Source organism: Mustela erminea, chromosome 2 (genome assembly GCF_009829155.1).
Source record: "Mustela erminea isolate mMusErm1 chromosome 2, mMusErm1.Pri, whole genome shotgun sequence".
Classification (NCBI taxonomy): domain Eukaryota; kingdom Metazoa; phylum Chordata; class Mammalia; order Carnivora; family Mustelidae; genus Mustela; species Mustela erminea.
Window position 1 is genome coordinate 79,243,512 of NC_045615.1, and position 21,961 is coordinate 79,265,472.

Sequence of the window (21,961 nt, forward strand, 5' to 3'; positions counted from 1 at the left end):
TTATGTCCATTAAAATCAGAAAACATTGCCCCTTAGATAAGATGATTAAACAGTCTTTTATTTCCATAAATTTCAGTTGAGTAACAGAAGAAGGTAAAAGATAGATGAAAGGTAGGGGTATAAAACTTGAAGATATAATTTAAAATTCTTTTTCTTAAAAGCTTTGACCTAAAAAACTGCTCTGTGTAGAAGGGGAAAATAATAGAGTTGAAATGATATACGTGACTCTGTTCTATTAATGTAAACAGGAAGGATGGAGAACATTTTTATTTTTTCTTTCCTTTGGCAAGCGCTCAGCCCAGCTTCCTATGGGTGGAAATGGGCAATAAATAGTAGGGTATCCAGTGGCCTCTTTCTAGGCCTCTTGGCTACTAGCATTGGCAAGGACATTACTCCCCTTTTCTTATTTTTAGTGTTGATTTTTTTCTTTCTCAGGGTTGAGGGTAAGGCAGGGGCCTGTCATTATCAGGCTGTGAGGTGAACCACAGAGACTGGTTTCCCAAGAATCTTCACCCAACTGCCAACCTGATGGGTCAGAGTCATCATCTTTACTACCGCGGGTGGTTTTCCTGTGAAAGTGAGACTTCCTTTAAATTAACACACACACATACACACGCACAGAGGAATGGTGTGCACCCTCCCTACTTCCCATCTGCTAACTTGAGAAAATCTACCTCTTGTTCTTATTCTCCTCTGCAAATAGTCTCCTATGAGTTGAACTGCAAGAGAAGTGCTACGTAATTTCTGAAGATGAGAAGTCATTACCTATTTTCTTGTGTTTTATGGTGATTCACCAAATACTTTTCTGTGGCTTTGACTGAAGGACAGGATTTCCTCTTCTATTAATGAGCAGTAAAAGTAATCTATAGTTTTAAGTAGACTTTGGAATTCCTGAAAGAGTAATTGTTGTAATACTGGAGGTTTGGGCCAGACTAAGTTATTTGGGGGGCCAAAAGGAAAGAAACAAGGATAACAGTTTCCTAGTTGATGACAATGTACTTTAATATACTTTAGGTGTAATCAGTATATAGGGAGTTGCTATAAGGAAACACCAAAACTATGGTACAGTTAAAATTCTTTTTTGCTTATTAGGAGCAAAGAACTTTGTCTTTGGGGGCAGGCAATTCTGTATCTGAAGAAGAATTTTTTCCCTTGCACACACTAAACAGAATCCACCCATCCATTTCTTTTCACATGAAAATGCAGTGGTCTCTGACTAGCCCAAGAGTGATAAACATGTTTTCCTATCCAGGTATAAACAAGATCATTTTATACTTAGGGGATAGCATATTGTACCTCTGCCTTCTTGTGGCCAGGAAGATGTAGCTTCATAGGTGTTTTGTGTTATGTTTTAAAAATCCATTATTCGGGCACTTGGGTGACTTGATCAGTTAGGTTTCCGATGTTTGGTCTTGGCTCAGGTCACCATCTCAGGGTCCTGGGATCAAGCCCTGCATCAGGCTCCATGCTGAGCAGGGAATCTGTTTGGGATTCTCTCTCCTTCTGCCCCTCCCCCTGCTCTCTCTCTCTCTCTCTCTCACACACACACATACACACACACACACTCTCTCTCTCTCTCTCTAAAATAAATTACATATTTGAAAATGAAATAAAATAAAATTTCATTGTCATTTATACTCATTCTTTAAAAAGGTATGCTTTCTTGTTAGAGAAACTGTAAAGTTGTATCACTGAATCCATACAGTGGTTTGGGGACATGGTACTCATACTTGCTATCAGAACACTCAGTTTTATTTCATTTGTTAGTGTCTCACTCCTGAGAGTGTGGCAAGAATAACATTATATACTAACTTATCCAGCTACTTCTATTGCATGTTGTTAGTTAAGACACATAAAAAAAAAGAAAGAAAGAAAACGTTGTAGAGTTTTTGCTTTACGTTTGCTTTTTTATTGTCTCTTGGTGGCATGAATAGTTGCCTGAGACTGAAGACAAATTCTAAGACCAGTGACTAACTTCCCAAAGCCTTTTACACTTTTATAAATCCCTTTCCATTTTACAAATACTATGATTATCAGTCCTTTTGGGCATTAGCCAACTAAAATGATGCAGGAATTTTAACCACCTTTAATTCCATTGTTGAGAATAGGTCTAAAGCTATAGAAGTTCAGACCTGGAAGGTCCTTTAAAGATCTCGTCCGATTTCTTACCATGCAGGTAAGGAAATAGGTAGAGTGCTTCAGAGGTTGTTATGTTGTTACGTGGTTGTTATGCATGCCAGGTTGCAGGCTGGGTGTTGTACTGTGACCCATGTTGTACTATGGTGTCTGCCTTGTGTACAATCTCACAGAAGCCTGGCATTTGTCCAGGCATTTTATATACCTAATGGTTTTGAGAAAAACGTCAAGTTTGAACCCTTGTACTACCACAAACCTCTTGAAGCCTCATTTCTCTCATCTGTAAAATGGCAATAATGGTAGTCTCTACCTTTTAAGATTATATGACAATTAAATTAGATAATCTTTGTAAGGGGTATCTGGGTGGCTTGGTCGGTTAAGTGTCTGCCTTTGGCTCAGTTCGTGATCCTGGGGTCCTCTGATAGAGTACTGTATCGGGCTCCTTGCTCAATGGAGAGACTGCTTCTCCCTCTCTCTCTGCCCCTCTACCTAGCTGTGCTCTCTCTCTTTCTCTCTCTCTCTGATGAAGAAAGAAATAAAATCCTTAATAAAAAAAGATTATCTGTGTAAAAATAGAGCCTATAGTAAATACTCAAATGTTAGTTATTATTCTCATTTCATAAGTCATTTAATATATTTTTAAACTTACGTTATAAATTCTGTCAAAGCTTGTAACCTTTTAGAAGTTCACCCCATTCATCTAATAGTTTTATTAACTGTCTACCATGTGCAAGACACTGCCAAGTCTTTTGAGAAGCAGATGTATGAATATGAAATCTCTGCCCTGTAAGGATCTGTGTGTGGGTACGTACATGTGACAGAATGTAAGTAATGTGAGGTGGGGATAAGAAATGTTAGAAATAAAGTTTGATGATATGATATATTATCTAGCACAGCATCTGTCTTTCTGGTTACTGATATATCATTTACTGTTTGTCCTTTATGAGTTTCTCTTGAAGCAACTTCCCTGAATTTTTACAACTTTCAATGGCCTCTTAAACTCTTGATCTTCTAACAGAAGCTAATGCCACTACGTGCAGGAAGACTGTTAAGACTTTATTCCCCCCACCGTCTGTCTGAACAGTCTGCAGATGTTTACATGCATACAGGAACAAGACTTCCTGGTGGACATTAGCAATCATAATGTTTCTGTGAACATGATTGCCTGAGGATCAGGGCAGAATTTTCTTACTGAAAACTATTAGAATCGTTTCTTAAAATTTCTGAGCCATGAAGTTACAATGAGCAGAAATTGTCCTCCTCCTGTGGAACCTTAGTCATCTACCAGGTTTTCCATCCTTTGTAGGGCTTGGATTACTTTGTAGGAGAGGGATCTCCTGTCTCATGTGAATAGATCCTGTGCTTTTACCCTTTGCTCTTGGGTATTCTCTGCTGTGTCGCTATCCATTTCTTTTTCTTGCTGGTGAAATACCTGGGTCTCTTTTTTCTTCAGGAAAGTACCAAAGGGTCTTCACTCCTTTTTATTTATGTTGTCATTCTATTAAAAAAGAAAAAAAAGCAACTTTTTTCTTACATGAGTAAGCTAATGGAATGTGTATACACATTTTATAGCCATATTTCCTTACCATGTATTCTCTGTATCCCCAGCCCCTGCAATCTGCCATTTGACAGAAATCATTTATGCTATGGTCATCTTTTGTCTGTACCCAAAGTTTTTGCTTCTGATTTTAACTCCCAAAATTCAGTTATTTCTAGCCTAATGTTAGTCATGGTACAGTTTCTTATTTATTCTCACACGTTGCTGAGTTCCTTCTCTCTTTGTGAGTATGGCTTGACATCCTCTACTTTCAGAAATGCAACCTCTGACTTGACTTCAGATTATCAGCTGTGTCTAGATGAGACATAAATCCATATATGCAGTTCCTATTGTATCAGGCATATGTCCAGTGGAGCATACTGTTATCAGAAGCCTCCCTACCTGAATAGCTCAAAACCTTAGGTGGCATCAATTATCAATTTAGTAGGTAAAAAAATGGTCAAAAATTTATATTTAATTTTTAATTCTTATTTTTTAAAGATGTATTTTCAATTTTTCTTTCTTAATGACTTATTTATTTATTTCTCTGAGAGACAGAACAAAAGGGGGAAGGGCAGAGGGGGAGAGAGAGAGAGAGAATCTTAAGCTCTGGGTGTGAAGCCCAACATGGGGCTCGATCTTATGACCTCACTGAGATCATGACCTCAGCCAAAAACAGGAGTTGGACACTTGAGTGACTGAGCCACCCAGGCGCTCCTCAAAAACTATTTTGTATGATTCAACCTAAAAGTTATATTCCCATACTGAAGTTATTATTTTCTCCAGACATTTTTTCCAACTAGCCTCTTACTACCATTGACAGTTCTAGACACTTGGTTGCTGGGTTTGTTAGACTGGGGACCTCTGCAGTAGCACCCTCTTCCATCCATCGCTCTGTCTTTCCTCTGTTTTCCCTGCAAGTGGGAAGGCTTATAGTTGCTCTCTGATTTTTTTCTTCTTCCTAACCGTGTTATCGCTGGAGTGCCATAATGAAGCTTGCATGTCTCTTTTTAGAATCTGGTTTATGTCCAGGATTCTTAGGTGATATGGGTTTGTTTATTGTCCTTTCTTCAGCGGGTCCTTTGTATCTCTTGTTTGAAGTGAAAAATGCTTGTGATTAGAAACAAGGTTCTTAGCTCAATTTTTTAGCATGTATCTATACTCTCCCCTGGGTCTATTATTCTAGTTTAATAAACCACAGTTTAATTTCAGTAAGCTTCAGTTTTCTAATCTGTAAATTGAGACTAATAATATTAGCAGTCTCATAAGGTTGTGGCTGGCATTAATTTAATATGTACAAATCGCTTAGAACAGTGCCTAGGACATAGTAAGCCCTTATTATGTTAATTATGTGAAAAAAAAATCAGAAGATTCATTATCATGTTGTGATGAGGTCTAATTTCTTTTGTTGTTTTCTATATTTTTGCAAAAACAACACAGTACCACACTCAAAATCCACAACCTTTAAAGGATTCATGTTTAATTCTGGACCTGAAAGAGCTGTTGGTTAATTCTTATTTGTCTTGATTCAATTTCATCCTCCTTAATTATAGTGTTCTTTAATGATGATCAAAAAACAACAACAACTAAAAAACATGTACTCTTTAAGAGGTATTTAATATCGAGTCTTCTAATAAAGGGTTGCTATGAAGAAAATCTTTTGGTAAAGGTGATTCTCAAACTTCAGTTTGCTGAAATGGCCCAAGAAATATAGTAAGGGATTTGCACTGCGGTAATGTCTTTGAAGTCTAGTCGCCTGCCTTTAATTTTGCAGTAAGCGCCTAATCTCATTAGATTTCATACACTCAGTGTTTGCGCTTGCACAAAAGCTGTCCAAACAAAGCCAAAATGTTGACACCACCGTCCTCTGATGGCATTTAGAATGAATATATTAAACACACTTGCACTAGCATTGCATTAAGCTAAGAAATAAATTTTGAACTTTGAACTCAGCAGGATAAAAAAGCTTTCCTTGATAGCCGAGCAATTGTGTTGTGGTCTGGTAGAGGGAATTCATTGTGTTGTTCAGAGACTCCAAACTTGCAAACATTCTCTACATACAGTAGGCATCACACAGCTAAAGAATTAAAGTGAGGAACAGTCCTCAAATCCTGTTGTTAGGGACCTAAATGGAAGGTAAAGTGAGCCGGTGGATTTGCTTTGAAAGTCACTGAATAAACTTTGATTAAATTCACTTCAGAGAAGGGCTCATAATGAAAGAATATCTCCAAGTTAGTGTGTGAATTAGAGTATGTCTTTATTCAATTCACTTTACTAATTTACAGATTTAGGAATTTCCATTAAAAATGAGGCAGTCGTATCTTTTTATTGAAGGTTTCGAAGCTGAAGATTATAAAGAGTACGTACATGATAAGATTTCTTTGTGCCTTCTCATAAAATAATGACAGCAATAAGGCTGGAATTGAGAACTAGCTAAAGCTAATGGCCAGCAGTCTCTAATGGTTTCTAAAGAGATAGTCCCTAAAAGAAATAGATTTCCCCATAAGATATATATAAACGCTTATAAACCTACATATCTGGAACATGGCCATCAATTAGGAAGCATGTGCCAGCCGCCTTCGGTCAAGGAAAATAGTTATCACAAACTTCATGTATTAAAGTTTGTGCATTTGGCTTACTGAGACTCTCATAGTTCCTCAGTCCAATTGTTTTCACTCTTACTTTGCATATTTATTTTTCTTGGATATTTGCTTTTGGCTTATATTAAGGGATTTTTAAAGAAACTATTTGGGAATGTCTAACACTAGCTATTGTCAGAATGCCTTTGAAGAATGCCAAGTGTTCTATCTTATACTGTCCTTTTTATGAACATCACAAAAAAATTCATGTAGGTCTTCGTGTCGGGAGTGTCAGTAACTTTCCTGAAGAGCTGGCTTGTTTTAACTTTCTGAGCATTGTGAACTGATTGATCACATTTTCATCTTTCCTGTGACTTCCCAGAAGCCTAGAGCCCACTTTGTTTCCTAGGGCCAGCAATTACAGGGGATGCAGTCTGTGTGTATTACTAGTTTTGGCTTTGTTATTTACTTAATTCTTTTTTTCCTTTTATTCCAATTCTCTGAAAGATCATTACCTTTTAAACTGCATAATTGAGAAAAGCTGTCACAAATCCTTCGTGGAAAGAGGTATGTATGCATACATTTATACATTCATAGACAGCCTCATGTATCACAGATTCACTGTGGTGTGAATGGTTACAGGGTTTCCAAAACCACGGCAAATTTGAGGCTGGAAATTACAAGGAGGTGAATGATGGCTAGAGAAAGGACAGTAAGGTTAGCAACTGATAGGACAACTGATAAACTCCCTCCAGGATGCCAGAAAACTATCATCAGAGACAGCTGTGGAAATTCAAAAGCACAGCTGCCCAAGAGCATGCAACAGAGGACCCAAGAATCCTCTGCTCTCCATAGCCTGAGGAGTGATAAAGGGCTGTTGTTCCACACATGGTGTTATACAATGACCTTTACAGTGAGATAAGATTATATTCTCTTCCACATACTTTGTCTGACAAGGCAGTCTCTGCTGATTATTGGTTAGAAAGATGTACTTAAAAAGTAACATCTTTTTGGGCACCTAGGTGGCTCATTTGGTTGAGTAACTGCCTTCTGCTCAGGTCATGATCCCAGAGTACAGCGGAATGGAGTCCCACCTCAGCTGCCCCACTTTGTGGGAAGTTGGCTTCTTGCTCCGACCCTGCCCACTCTAGTGCTCACTCTCTCTCAAATAGATAAATAAATATCTTAAAAAAAAAATAATGTCTTTTTAAAAGACTAACCTTTGTTATTGAGAAAATTAGATGGGAAAACAAACCCTACTATTTGGTGAGACTGAATGAAGGCACCACATGTAAAAACATCTATTGCATGATGGGGTGTAAAATTGGTACTTTGATTCTGAACTAACCACAGTGTAAGCATGTTCAAGAAGATGGTCTGCTCTGCTGGCTCATGTGAATTGACCTGCCATCCTCCACGACTTAGGCTCATTGAGAGTGAGAATATGAGGAAGACTCATTGTCCATGAAGGGGAGGTTTAGTTCCCAAGGGCTGAGTAGGAATTCGGTTCAGATGTAAGTTAGAGAATGGCAATCTAATGTCCCTTTCTTTGACTCAACTACCTTTTCTTTTCAAAAGGTGCTGGAAGGTCCTTAGCTCCCTGGGCTGCCTGAAGAGGGAGGCGTTTTGCAGTGAGAGACAAAGACAGTTGATTCTGTCATGCCAATGGACAAAGGGAATCGAGATTATTACCTAAACTAGCATAGCGTAGTGCTTAAAGGCGGGACTTGGGAGTAGAATTCCTGGGTTTAAATCTTGACTCCACGATTTACTGGCTGAGGGGTCTTAGACAAGTCACTTAACTTCTCCGTGTCTGAATTTCACCAGCTTCAGAATGAGAACAATAATATCCCATATCACAAAGCGTTGTTGTGAGAATTTCTATATGTAAAGTGCTTAAAACAATGCCTGACTATATTAAATATATATTGTATAAAGAGGAAATAGTCAATATTAAATATTAGCATTAATTATTAAATAATATCAACAATTACCAATGAAATAAGAAGAAAAGAGAAATTTATTTAACTTCTAAGATAATATAAATTACCCCTTTTCTATGTTACATTGAAACTTTTCTTCATAGAAGTGCCTGGGTGGCTCGGTCATTAAGTGTCTGCCTTCAGTCAGGTCATGGTCCTTGGGTCCAGGGATGGAGCCCCACATTGGGCCCCCTGTTCAGCAGGAAGCCTGCTTCTCCCTCTCCCTCTGCTTGCTACTCCCCCTGCTCGTTCTCTCTCTCTCTCTCTCTCTCTGTCAAATAAATTAAATCTTTTTTAAAAAATTCTGTTCACATTACAGTACATTTGCAAATTTGTAAATGGGCTTATTCTATTCTATTCACTTGCCTCTGAAAACTGTAAAAGGCAGTGGTCTGGGCCCCCTGGGTGGCTCAGTGGGTTCTGTCTTTCGGCTCAGATCATGTTCCCAGGGTCTTGGGATCAAGTCCCGCATCGGGCTCTCTGCTCAGCTGGGAGTCTGCTTCCCCCTCTCTCTCTGCCTGCCTCTCTGCCTACTTGTGATCTCTCTCTGCCAAATAAATAAATAAAATCTTTAAAAAAAAATAAAAGGCAGTGGTCTGTGCAGAAATAGATTTGTGTCTTGGCAATAAAAGTTGCTGGGGTCAATTAAGAATAATTCTATATACCGAACCTCATTTAACATTTTTAAAAGCTTATTTTAAATGTCATTTTTTAAAAAAGATTTTATTTATTTATCAGAGGCGGGGGTAGAGAGCGAGCACAGGCAGACAGAGTGGCAGCAGAGGCAGAGGGAGAAGCAGGCTCCCTGCTGAGCAAGAAGCCCGATGTGGGACTCGATCCCAGGACGCTGGGATCATGACCTGAGCCGAAGGCAGCTGCTTAACCAACTGAGCCACCCAGGCATCCCTTAAATGTCATTTTTAATTGCAATTTAAAAGTAACATAACCAGATTATAGAAAATTTTCTATTCCTTAGTTACTTCAACCACATGAACAAAACCACTGTTACGGAATAAACTCTAGGGCATGTTCCCATCCGGTCTCTTTGTATATGGACGTGGATGGGTATGTGTATGTGTTAATAATAGTGATTCTCAAACTATCTGTTTTGTTGCCATACTTCATGGATGTTTACTGAAGCATGCTGAAAATACTCCTATAAGCACTTCCTAGCTTGTTGAATGTATTCAGTCTCCACTGAAATGTAAATAAAATAATTTGCAAATGTGAATATCTTAATACATTGCTTGTAACTCAGTATCAATACTTTAGCTCATGGGTGGCATGGGTGGCTCAGTCGATTAAGTGGCTGCCTTCAGCTCAGGTCATGATGGGGGTGGTCCTGGGATAGAGGGGAACCTTGTGCAAGGCTCCCTACTCAGGGGGGAGTCTGCTTCTCCTTCACCCCTGCTCCTGTGTGCTTTCTCTCTCTCTCTCTCTCTCTCTCTCTCTCACTTTCTCTTCCTCGTGTGCTCTCTCTAAGAAGTAACATCTTAAAAAAAATGAACAACTTTAGCTCATTACTAGTTCAATGGGTATAGTTCTGAACTCTACCTCCGAAACTAATAATACAGTATATGTTACGTAATTGAATTAAAATTAAAAAAGAAAATAAATAAAAATAAATCTCCAATACAAAAAAAAAAAAGGAAAAAGAAAAATTTCTTCCTCCTCTTTACTATCAAGCAATAAAAAAGACATGGAGGAAACTTAAATGCATATTACTAAGTGACAGAAGCCAATCTGAAAGGCTAATGTTATAGGACATTCTTGGAAAGGCAAAACTTTAACAGTTAAAAGATTGGTTAGAAGATTTACTTTTAGAGTTAAAAGATCAGTAGCTGCCAGGGGTTGGGGGCAGGGAGGAATAAATGGGTGGAGAACAGAGGATTTTTAAGGCAGAGAAACTCCTCTGTATGACACTATGTATGATACATGTTATCCTAGATTTATCCAAACCCACAGAGTGTCCAAGTGTGAGCCTAATGTGAGTTACGGACTTTGGCTGATAATATGTCAGTGTAGATTCATTGACTGTAACAAGGGTATTGTTCAGGTACAGATACTGATAATGGGAAATCATGTGAGTGTAGGGACAGAGGGTACATTAGAACTCCTTGTAACTTCTGCTCAATTTTGCTGTGAGCTTAACTGATTTAAAAAAATAAAATCTTTTCAAAAGTTCAAAAAAATTAATGCCGATGGGGCAAGTTTATAGTTTGCTTTTCCATTATTTATAAGCCTTTCCCCTGTAATTATGAATTTAGAAATTATTATTATGAAAATATTTCAAGCAGAACACACATACACGTATACGCACAGAAAAGAGGAAAATGTAATAAACCCTACATACCCCTCACCCAGATTAAGCAATTATCCACATGTTGTCACCCTTGCTTCATCTCTCTCTTCTTTCTTTCTTTGCTGGAAGCATTTTAAAGCAAATCCCACATTGTGACATTCTGCCATTTCACCCCTAAACATTTCAGCATGGGTTTCTAAAATAAATAATTTTTCACATGACCACTATACCTTTATCACAATTGACGACATTAACATCCAGCTTGGGACATACTCAAATTTCCCCCAAAGACCCAGGTCATCTCAAATTGGTTTGTTTGCTTCAGGATCCAACAAGGTCCACACATTGATAGGACTATGTGTCTCTTAAATCTTTTTAATCTAAAACTGTGTCATCCAACATGGTAGCTGCTAGGCACAAGAGAATTTTTAATTTAAGTTAATTAAAGTTAAGTGAGATGAAGAAATTCAGATCATAAGTCATGCTAGGCATGTTTCAAGTACTCAACAGTTCCACATGTCTAATGATGACCATTTTGGAGAGGGCAGATACAGAATGTTTCCATCATAGCTGGAAACATCTATTAGACAGCAGCCTCTAGAGTGTTAACATCTTCCCTGCTTGCTCCCAAGTTGCTGAACTAGTAAAGAAACTAGGTCAGTTGAAAGTGGTTCTGTATTGCTTACTTATGAACAGTTTAAATTGTTCTTCTCAACCTGGTATTTCCTATAAATTGGAAGTTTTATCTAAAAGCTTGATTCGATTCCAGTTCAACTATATGTGTACATATTTGACAGGAATACTTCATAGAGGTTGCTATGTGCTTTAAGAATCATTTCAATAATCATGATCTCTATGATTTTTACTTCAATGAGTGTGTAGACAATATTATATTTAAATTGACTTTTATTCTTGGATATTGTTTCTTCTTTTTTTTTGAACTTTATATATAGTATTATCTTGAATATTTCATTGGGTAGAGATTTTTTATAGTTTCTATATTTAATTTCCATATTTCTGTATCCTAAGGTATTTCTTTAGAATAAATGACCTAAAAAGAAAATTCTGTATTAAAGCTAACAGCAGGGAGCCTGGGTGGCTCTGTCAGTTAAGTGTCTGACCTGGGATCAAGCCCCACATTGGGATCCCTGCTCATCTGGAAGCCTGCTTCTCCCTCTCCCTCTGCCACTTCCCTTGCTTGTGTTCTCTCTCACTCACTGTCTCTCTCTCAAATAAATAAATAAAATCTTTTTTTAAAAAAATAAGATAACAGCAGTTTTATGGCTCTCAATACATATTATTTAGTTATTTTTCAAAGGGATTATATCAACTAATGCTGCCCCTCCTAATATGAGGTTTCTGGTTTTACCACATCTTCAGTGGCATTGAGTATCATCATGAAGATGATCACAATTTTTTTTTTTAATTTAGTAGTACCCTGGCATTTAAATACATTTTTCTCTAGTCCTTTCTTATTCCCTCATGTCTTGGACACCAGTGAGGCCCATCTTCCATCAGGGTACAGTTTTCAACATCTTAGACATGAAGGCAGGATGCACCAGAGGCTTTGCCCTGGGCCCTTCCTGCCTGGATTCTTTGGGCTAATAATCCCTTTTCTCTCTTTATGATTCATTCTGAGCAGGCTTAGTGGTTAATCTTCTATTTCCAGTTTTATGCTCTGTTCCTCCCCTTGCCTAGATCTGAAACATCCTTTCCTTCAACAATTCAAATGTCTTGGCTATTCATTTTCCCCTTTGGTTCAGAAAGCTTTAGTTGTCAATTCTATTCCCTTGTCAGCAACAATTTTTATTCTTACTGGCTTAGTCAGGCTGTCTGCCTTGGCTTTCTTTATAAGTGTTTTTGTGTAGGATTTCTGCCTCCTCGGAAGCCCACTGTAGCATAACATGATTAAGTGACAATATATGAGGTGCCAGAGCTTTACAAGCAGTTAATGACTGGTCAGAAGATTTATAAGCAAGGGGTGAAATCAAAGAACCAAATGCTCTAGTTCTATGTAAATAATAAAAAAAAAATAATGTGGTTCAAATTGTTGTTTAGCAGATATTTGAAAAGAAGTACATGAAAACTTGCATTTAAGAAATCCCAAAATACAGTTGCCCAGTCACTAACAGAAGTCCGTCTGCGCCTTGTTTCCTTTTCCAGCCTCCATATTTGTGTGCATCCCGTTACCCTGCCCTTCAGCATTTGCTTTTCAGCCTACTGATCTCTGGCCTGCTTTGATTCTTCATTGCTCCCTCTCATATTTTCAGTAAAAATAAAATGAGTGTGACTGAGGTCAGAAGTTCTTCATACAAGGCTACACAGGCTAGATGCTAACTGGTACAGAAACACATATCATGGGAAAGTTAAAATTACAATGCGAAACTTAACTTTGGAATTTCCTGTCTGATCTCTTTGGTTACTATTTTAATTTGATGTCCTTATTTGGCTTTAAATGAAAAGTTAGAGCTGAGGTGGAAAAGAACAAATCAACAAACAAACAAAAATGTAACTTAAAAGGGCAACTTATTACAGCTGTGATGAAGTAAGACCACACAACAGCACATAACTCTCAGATGGTTGTACTGAGTGTTTACAGAATCTTAAACATGGATCGGACTATATGACTGAATACTTAAGGGCTGGTGCTGCATCATAGCTCCAAATCTTATTTTCTATTTTTTTCAGGAGCTCGGGAAGAAGCATATGGCAAGTTTTATATATATAATGTTCAGCCAAATTGGTACTCTATACACAGAACTCTCTGAAGAAAATATCGAGTCTAAGAAAATATCCCCAGTCCACCACTCCCCATGTAAGCTGAAAGGCATTGAACATCTCATGCTAGGTTAGAAAAAGAGGTTAGTGATTGTATATAAACTAGTTCCTTAAAGGAATTATCTCACACAGATGTATTAATTATAAATATGCAGTGAGTGAAAATGCAATCAGGGTTATCAGAAGATGTACAACTCTTGTATACTATCCTTGCATTTGTCCTTTTCTATTTTTGATGATGAGATCATGATTAACTCTTATTATTCAGACGAAACACTAAAATTCTGAGAACTTTTCCTCTTTTCTTTCAGAGGATTCTGAGAGCCAAGTTTTTGATTGTTGGGGGAGGGGTTAGGGTACAATATGGCTTTCGAACTTGTAATTATGTTTAGTCTTAAGGCCTGTTATTGGCATGACTTCCAGGGCTATTACTGCTAGAAAGCTATTTTCAAGATGGTGTTCTAGCAGGCTCCATTTACCTTCCCTTTCCAAAAACTTCTAAAGAGAAAAGATCTGTTGCGAAGCACCAGAAAGCCTGACTGCAGAGACAGATGTGGGTCATTCTAGTATTCATCTTTGCAGATGTTTCTTTGCAGATGTTTCTGGCTCTGGGGGATTTGTTCATAGTCACTAACTTTATTAGGGATTTACTGGAAAATCAGAATCCCACTTTTCTAATGTATAAGTGGAGACATATCTGACCTTGGGGTAAGGTCTTGGGGTAGGATTGAGCCAGAGCCAAAGCATTTGAATCTCTTTAGGGGAAATTTCTGTTAACCCATAATAGCCTAAAGAGTATCCTTTTCACCATGGACATTCTATATAAAGAAGCAAGAAAAATCCTCTAGAAGGAGAAGTACCTTTTAGTTAGTGTTGAGGATGTTGACACTTTCTTAATGTGAATCAATCTATTTTTTCCAAATGTTGAATTGGGAGAATTTCCTCCTATTAAAATACTGCCTCACCAAGAGCAAGTAGCACATGTCCAGTTGAGTACTGACACTGCCCTATTGAGAGTTGATTGGATGGTCAACGGCAAGGGGCCATGGGGCAGTGCAGTGAGGGCAGCAGCTAAGGCTTGGGCTATAGGGCCACCACTGCCATAAAGCCCCCTTCTGGGAAGTTGCAAAGACTCAGCAGGATATGGGCTCCAATCTTACCACTTGCAAGTACAACTACCGATCCAGAAGAGTTAGGTGGTTATTTATCTATTGTTTTACCTCCACCCACCAGCTTTATTGGGGTGTAGATGATGAATAAAATTGTAAGATATTTAAAGTGTACAATTGTGAGGCTTTGGTGTATGTACATATTGTGAACAGAGCCCCCCCCCCCCACTGAATTGATGAACACATTCGCCACCTCACACATTTACCTCCCTTCACTTTTTTTGTTTTTTTGTGAAAGCATTTAAGTTCTTAGCAAATTTTAGATATTCAATGCGGTGTTATCAACTGTAGTCACCATATTCTATTTCAGATCCTCAGGTCTTATCTCAAAACTGAAAATTTGTGCCCTTTTACTAATCTTTTCCTATTTCCCTCACCCTGCAGCCCCTGGCAACCACTTTTCTACTCTCTGTGTCTATGAGGTGGTGGTAGTGGTGGTTGTTTATTTTTAAGATTCCACATATAAATGATACCATGCAGTATTTTCCTTCTCTGTCTGCCTAATTTCACTTATAAAGTCTCCAGTTTCAACTATGTTGCATTTCCTTCCTTTTTTTTTTTTTAAGGTTTTATTTATTTATTTTAGAGAGAGAGGTACAGAGAGAGAAAGGAAGAGAGCGGGGAAGGATAGAGTGAGCTGGGGAGGAAGAGAGAGAGAGGGACAGGCAGATTCTGCACTGAGTGCGGAGTATGGACATGGGGCTCGATTTCATGACCTTGAGATCCTGACCTGAGCTGAAACCAAGAGTAAGATGCTTAACTGACTGAGTTACCCAAGCACCCTGATTTTCCTTCTTTTTAAAGACTGAATAATACTCCATTGTGTGTGTATGCGTGTGTGTATAAATATCCATTACATTCTCTTGGTCCAATTCATCTCTTGATGGACTTTTAGATTCTTTCCATCCCTTGGCTATTGTGAATAATACTGCAATAAATACAGGAGTGCAAAAACTTGTTTGAGATAATGGTTTCATTTCCTTTGGAAATACTCAGAAGTGGTATTGCTGTATCATGTAGTAGCTCTATTTTTAATTTCTTGAGAAGCCTTCATACTATTTTCCATAGAGGTTGTATTAGTTTGCATTCCCACCAACAGTGCACAAGGGTTCTCCTTTCTCCACATCCTCACCAATATTTGTTACCTCTTGCAGTTAGTGCTGAGTCTTGTTCTCCAGCCTCAGTTCTTGAGTTTGGCTAAGAAAGCAGTTAGAGCCAAACTCTTAAGCAAGCAAGCATTTCATAGTGGTCCAAGTGAAAACACACCCTCAGGGTGGGAGAGCAGGCAGGTGCAGAGGTGGCGACTGTACGGGGGTCAGGGTTGTCTTTGCATGTTTGTGTAGGTTACGGGTCACAGCTGAGGCAGACTCTGACTGAGCTTGCTTCCAATCGTCCAAGTAGGAGGAGTTTTTGGCCCTAGATGGTCCTTGTTGGAACTGTCATGACAACTTTGCCCCACAACGGGCGGGGGAGGGTTCAAAATCACAATGTAAATGTGTTATAATGAAGCTATAGCTTACTGTAGGGCAGCAGGTATAGGGGAGAACACATGCATATCCCTCAGGGGCTTTCCCAGTGGTGTAGAACTCAGTTTCCACCCTTTGCGCCAGTGAAGAAATACGTGTTATCTGTTCATATCTTACTAACTGCCTACTCTACCATTATCTTAGGGGCTAATTGTTAAACAGGTCCCTTTTGGGATCCACAGGCTAGAGCACCTAGAGGATATTTGGATTCTATATCTTGGCTATGGATTTATCAGCCTCAAACTCAGGCATACAAAAAGGAAAAAGGGGGGAAAAAAAAGGAAAGAAAGAAAGAAGGAAAGAAGGAAAAGGAGTAATATTAATTTTCTGTATAACTCAACCTGGACTCTTTTGGGCTTTTATTCTGAATGGTGGATCTGGTTTATTTCTGGTAAACTGTCAGTTCAGGGATACTCAAGCATTCCAGGGATAAACACAGTTCAGGTTTCCTCTGGTCTATCTTTACTCTTGTGTTGAATGCTGGGGGCCCGGGAGGGCTTATGGCTAGGCTGTGACGCTGGTGAGGAGCAGATTTCTGGTCTACTGCCTTACTTGTTGGCACCTGCTGACCTCTATTGTGGTCCTTTCTATTTTGTTCATGACTTAACTGCCACGGTGCCCAATCATCAGGCCCTCCTAAGTTACTCTGTATCCCTCTTTTATGCACCACCAGATTCCTTTGGGTCCCCCATGCTTCCTTGGGCACTTATCTCTGGTGGCCCTTGGACGTGAGCATGCTGTTGGAGTAGATCCTTCTACTCCCCTTCCCCCACGAGACAGGCCCTGCTGGCTTTTTCTGATGCTGGCAGGCTCCCTTATGAACTTTTTTCCTTCTGGTTTCCCTGGGGAGTTAGGCACATATTTCCTCTTTCTTTAGACCCCCTCACACTTGTCTGAGTTTTCCATTGCCCTCATCTCTTGGGGACACAGCACAGGGTGCAATGAAATGATATTTTCTGACTTAGAGACTCACTGGTGCTACTCACTCAGTGGCTCAGGCCAAAATTATTTGGTTCACCCTTGAATCCTCTCCTACATTTCAAATCATTTGCACCAACCACTCCTGCTCTCTTTATACATTATATAGTTTTTAATTGCTATTTCCCCTACTTGAATATAAGTTGTAAGGAAGTTTCATATATGAGAGTCTAAGTGGTTACATTTTGGGGAAAGGGAATAATGGTCTTGTATAGCATTCCCAAACATAGTATACCTCTTAGGGAAAAAAGTTTATAAACAATACTGTAGTTGTCACTGGTAGTTGTAATGGGTTGAACCTGACTTTTGTGCTCTGTGTGTGAGCTTTGCTCCCAGGATACTAAGAATCATTTCTTTTGTAATGGGACAGAAGCATTACAAGTTACCCTCTTATGTCTTGCTCGACAGATTTATTCATTTTTGGTTAACTAATATGTCCATATAGACCAACATACCCTTTCCACTATCTGTGTCTTGTTACTCCTGCAGAGATGACCTCTGTCTCCAGCTCCCCAAGCCCTTTGAAGCAAATGATAATACACCACTTTCCTTTGCATGCTTGACTGCTCTCTCTAAAAGTGGGAAAAGTAGCAACTTCAGCTAGAAGGTATGTGAGTATATATGCATGTGTTTGTAACTTTTAAGCTGGAAAGGCTGAAGATTTCAAGCAAAAAAGTACAGCATTTCATTTGCATTATATGGATTAAAGTTTTCTGTTATTTATAATACTGGAAATGTCTAATAATTATCATCTTAGTTGCCTACATTCATACATTTTCCTGGTTATCTTTGACCACAGAATATTTCAGCATTAAACTAAGTTGCACCAGCACCTGTTCATATATTGTCAAATTAATAGTTCTTGAAAGAGAGAACAGATCATATAGCTCCCGTTTACCTTTTTTGGCTTATACACGGATTTTCATAGACTGCAATGGAAATACTGTGAACAAGGATTATCTCTCCAGGCTTAGGTGTAAACACTGGAGCTTACTATAATAACATGGATCATGCACCATCCTAGGAGCTAGGGTTATTTCCTTGAGACACTTGAGTGGATGGATCAGTTGCCAAGCAACTTGCATTCTTATGGGGCCAGGCTGGGGAACAAAAGGGCGCCAGGTGGTAATACATAGAAGGAAAATGACAAAGAGACATGGAAAAATAAAGCCTCCATCTGGGAACTGTAGTGCATAATTGTTTAGAAATTTGGAATCTGTTCTCCCTTAATAATTCATTTCAACAGCTATCAATCAATGGTTATACCTTCAATATCTATGATTATCTCTCCATTCATCTACCACCCATTCATTCATCTACCCCGGCAGGGTGATTGTGAGATTAGCAAATGTAAGTTAGTAAGCTAGAACTGTATATCTTATATTAACTACTTTGCCAATAATTATTGTTCGCTAATTTCTTATCCAATTGTATAATTTCTCTCTTCCTACCCACCCTGCCCTTTATGTCTTGCACATTTTTACTTTACTTTTCCTCATCACATGCTCTCTCTCTCTCTCTTTTTTTTCTCTTAGGACTAATTTTATAGATGAGACCATTGTACCAACGCTAATTATTGCTTAGCAGCTCCACCTAGGAGAACATGTAATAATTCCCATAGAAGATTGTCAGAACAGGCCTTACGTCTCCATGCTACATGAGACCTCTCTCCTGGACACCTAGCTGCTGAAATTAAGTGTTGTGATGTCCAAGTGGTAAACAGTGGTGACAGCCCAAAGCCAGAAGTTACAATACACAATCCTACATGAAATCAACTTCATATATTTTAAAACAGAAGTTAATTCTGTTTCTTCAAATACACTGTGAAAATAAGCTTTTTCTCCCTATAGAAAATAAAACTAAAAAAAACCCCTATCATTTCTTCTTTTTGAGAGATATGCCAGCATTATATCAGCTTGCACTCCTCAGGCTTCATCAGATTTTTTAATAGGCTGCCCCGAGGACTATGTAACAATAAGAATCCAGTTGGGTCTCAAGAATTTCAGGAAACAAAAAAGTACAGTCTAGTTTAGAGACATGTTTAAAGGAACAACAAAAATACTATTAAGTACTTACTACCTGCCTAATATACGCTAGTCATTTTTTGATAGATTTTATTTTATTTTTTATTTTTTCTTCATAGATTTTAAAACATAATCTTCAAAAATCCTTGCATTGTGGGTATTATTATCCACATTTAAAAATATGAAACTAAAGCTAGAGGAGGTTAAGTAACTTGCCCAAGGTCACTTAGCTCACGAAAATCAGGATTTCTGTCCCTTGTATATTGAATTCTATAGCTACCGTATTGAGGGAGTATTTCCTCTTGAAATGCAACTAAACCAATAAAAACAAGTTTAATGGGATGATATAATGTAGGTGCTTGTTTTATTGATAATTCTTCTGAGGGGGTGTGTGCACAGGGGAAGGGTGGGGAGGGTCATGTCAATAGACACTGGAGAAATAAGAGGGGAGAGGTGAATGCTTAGACTATTGGGATCCTATCTTACTTCTTCTTTGATCTTAAGACCATCCAATTACACTGACCTTAGCTCTCCCTGTTTAAATTTTCTTCTTTACCAGTTTTGTTGTCCTTTTATGCTTTCTACTTTTGTCACCTTTTGTCCATTATCTGCCCTTTAACTACCGTAGTGGATATAGTAGATGCTTCACCAGAAACCCTTGAGTCCCTTTTATCTTCATATGTGTGTCTCTCTGCCTGACCTCCATGTGCTTTTGCTGCTAACAAGTCATACCTGTTACTCTTCTTCAGAGACTTCCACTGGACCCTCACTTGAGAGACAGAAGCACCTGAAGTTGACATTGACCTTCTTACTCCTGCTCCCACACCCCAGTGGCATTTAACCAATGACTGACTTAGTAGAAGTGTGAAAGCCCAGTTCCCTGCCTCCCATGTGAACAACTCACTCTTTTAGTTTTCCACTTGAAAACTCACTTGCTAGATTACTCCAAGGCTGGGATTTTGCCTGACATTACACGCTTCCTCCACTTCTTCCTCTTCTTTGTTCAGCTTTTTCCAGTTCTTTTGCAATTCTGTGGAGGGCACTTTTTTAAAAAACAGATCATTTGCTCATGAATTTTTGTCTTAGATTCTGGGAAATGCTCCGATTTTAGAGGACTGATTGAAGACTCGAGATGATTCTGTTACTTGGGAACCCAAAGCACTCTCACGTCTCCTCTTTTAGAATGAGGGAGAATGGAGATTGGATGATAAATGAAGTTCCGGCCCAGGACCATCTCAAATTGGGTCCAGTTTGCCCCTGGATCCATCTGGTAGTCATTTTCCAATTTCCTGACTGAATAATCAGGTGAACATATTTAGCATCTGGCAGAATACTCCTATTCATTCCCTAACCTGTGGAGTAAGAGCTATTGTAGAGGAAAGATGAAGTGGAAGTCACCCAGGCCAAGAAGGTAAATAACAAAATAATGCTGTCTTCCAACCCCGTGTGGATGGTAGAGATTAGCACCATCCTTAAAGACTCAAAGCCAAAGTAGATGATTGACCTGATATTTAATCTCCATTTAATACATTACTCTATTTCCTGCAGAAATGAGATGAATCATGGCAGTGACAGTGACTACTAGAAACTTCAGTGGACTACCAGAAACTTAAGCAGGTGGTAACCCTAATGCAACTTCTGTGCTACATATAGTATCTTTTTTTTAAAGTAACTTGCCCAAGGTCACTTAGCTCACGAAAATCAGGATTTCTGTCCCTTGTATATTGAATTCTACAGCTACCGTATTTTATTTATTTATTTATTTATTTATTTATTTATTTATTTATTTGACAGAGAGAGATCACAAGTAGGCAGAGAGGCAGGCAGAGAGAGAGAGGAGGAAGCAGGCTCCCTGCTGAGCAGAGAGCCCGACGCGGGACTCGATCCCAGGACCCTGAGATCATGACCTGAGCTGAAGGCAGAGGCTTAATCCACTGAGCCACCCAGGTGCCATACATGTAGTATCTTTATGAGAACAGATTAACACTACTTCTCATTTGTGGTATATGGCTATTGAGCTGGCAAATGCGTTCTTTTCAATATCTATTATGAATGAAGATCAGAAGCAGGTTACCAGGATGAACAACAGTATGCATTCACAGATTTTTCCTAAGCCTACGTTAACTTTCACACTCGTCACAATATAGTTCAAGGGGAATTTTTTCTGGACATTCCACAAAATATCACTTTGGTTCCCTGTTTTGGTGATAGCATGTTAACCGCACATGAGGAGGAAATGGCAAGTACTTTGGATGGCCTGGTAGGATACATGTACTCCAGAGATTGAGAGAAACTCTGTAAAAAGTTAGGAGCTTACCATATCAGTAAAGCTCTTAGGGCTCTACTAGTCTGGGACCATGCTAGGACTTTAGACCAAAAGAAGTACAGCAATGGACCCATGTTAATAGAATTCACTGTCTTGCCATGTTGCCCGTCATCCTGTAGCAGCTGGTTTGATCGAGTGGCTTTTTGAAGTCTTTGTTACAACACCAGCTATGTGGCAGTACCATTTTTATTTTTTAAAAATTTTTATTTATTTAAAAAAATTTTTTTTAGTGTTTCAGAATTCATTGTTTATGTACCACATCCAGTGCTCCATGCAATATGTGCCCTCCATAATACCCACCACCAGACTCACCCAACCTCCCACCCCCCACCTCTCCAAAACCCTCAGATTGTTTTTCAGAGTCCATAGTCTCTCATGGTTCATCTCCCCCTCCAGTTTCCCCCAATTCCCTTCTCTCCATCTCCCCATGTCCTCCGTGTTATTCCTTATGCTCCACAAAGAAGCAAAACCATATGATAATTGACTCTCTGTGCTTGACTTATTTTACTCAGCATAATCTCTTCCAGTCCCATCCATGTTGATATGAAAGTTGGGTATTCATCCTTTCTGATGGAGGCATAATACTCCATAGTATATATGGACCATGTCTTCCTTATCCATTTG

At 38.8% G+C, this 21,961-nt stretch overlaps 1 long non-coding RNA gene across 1 annotated transcript in view; it reads left to right on the forward strand.

The window, feature by feature from the left end:
- LOC116584689 overlaps positions 1-21,961 on the forward strand; it is a 168,285-nt gene that overhangs the window by 20,303 nt on the left and 126,021 nt on the right. The window contains exon 3 of the long non-coding RNA XR_004283284.1: positions 17,477-17,594. This is a non-coding gene — a long non-coding RNA (uncharacterized LOC116584689). The remainder of the gene's footprint in view (positions 1-17,476; positions 17,595-21,961) is intronic.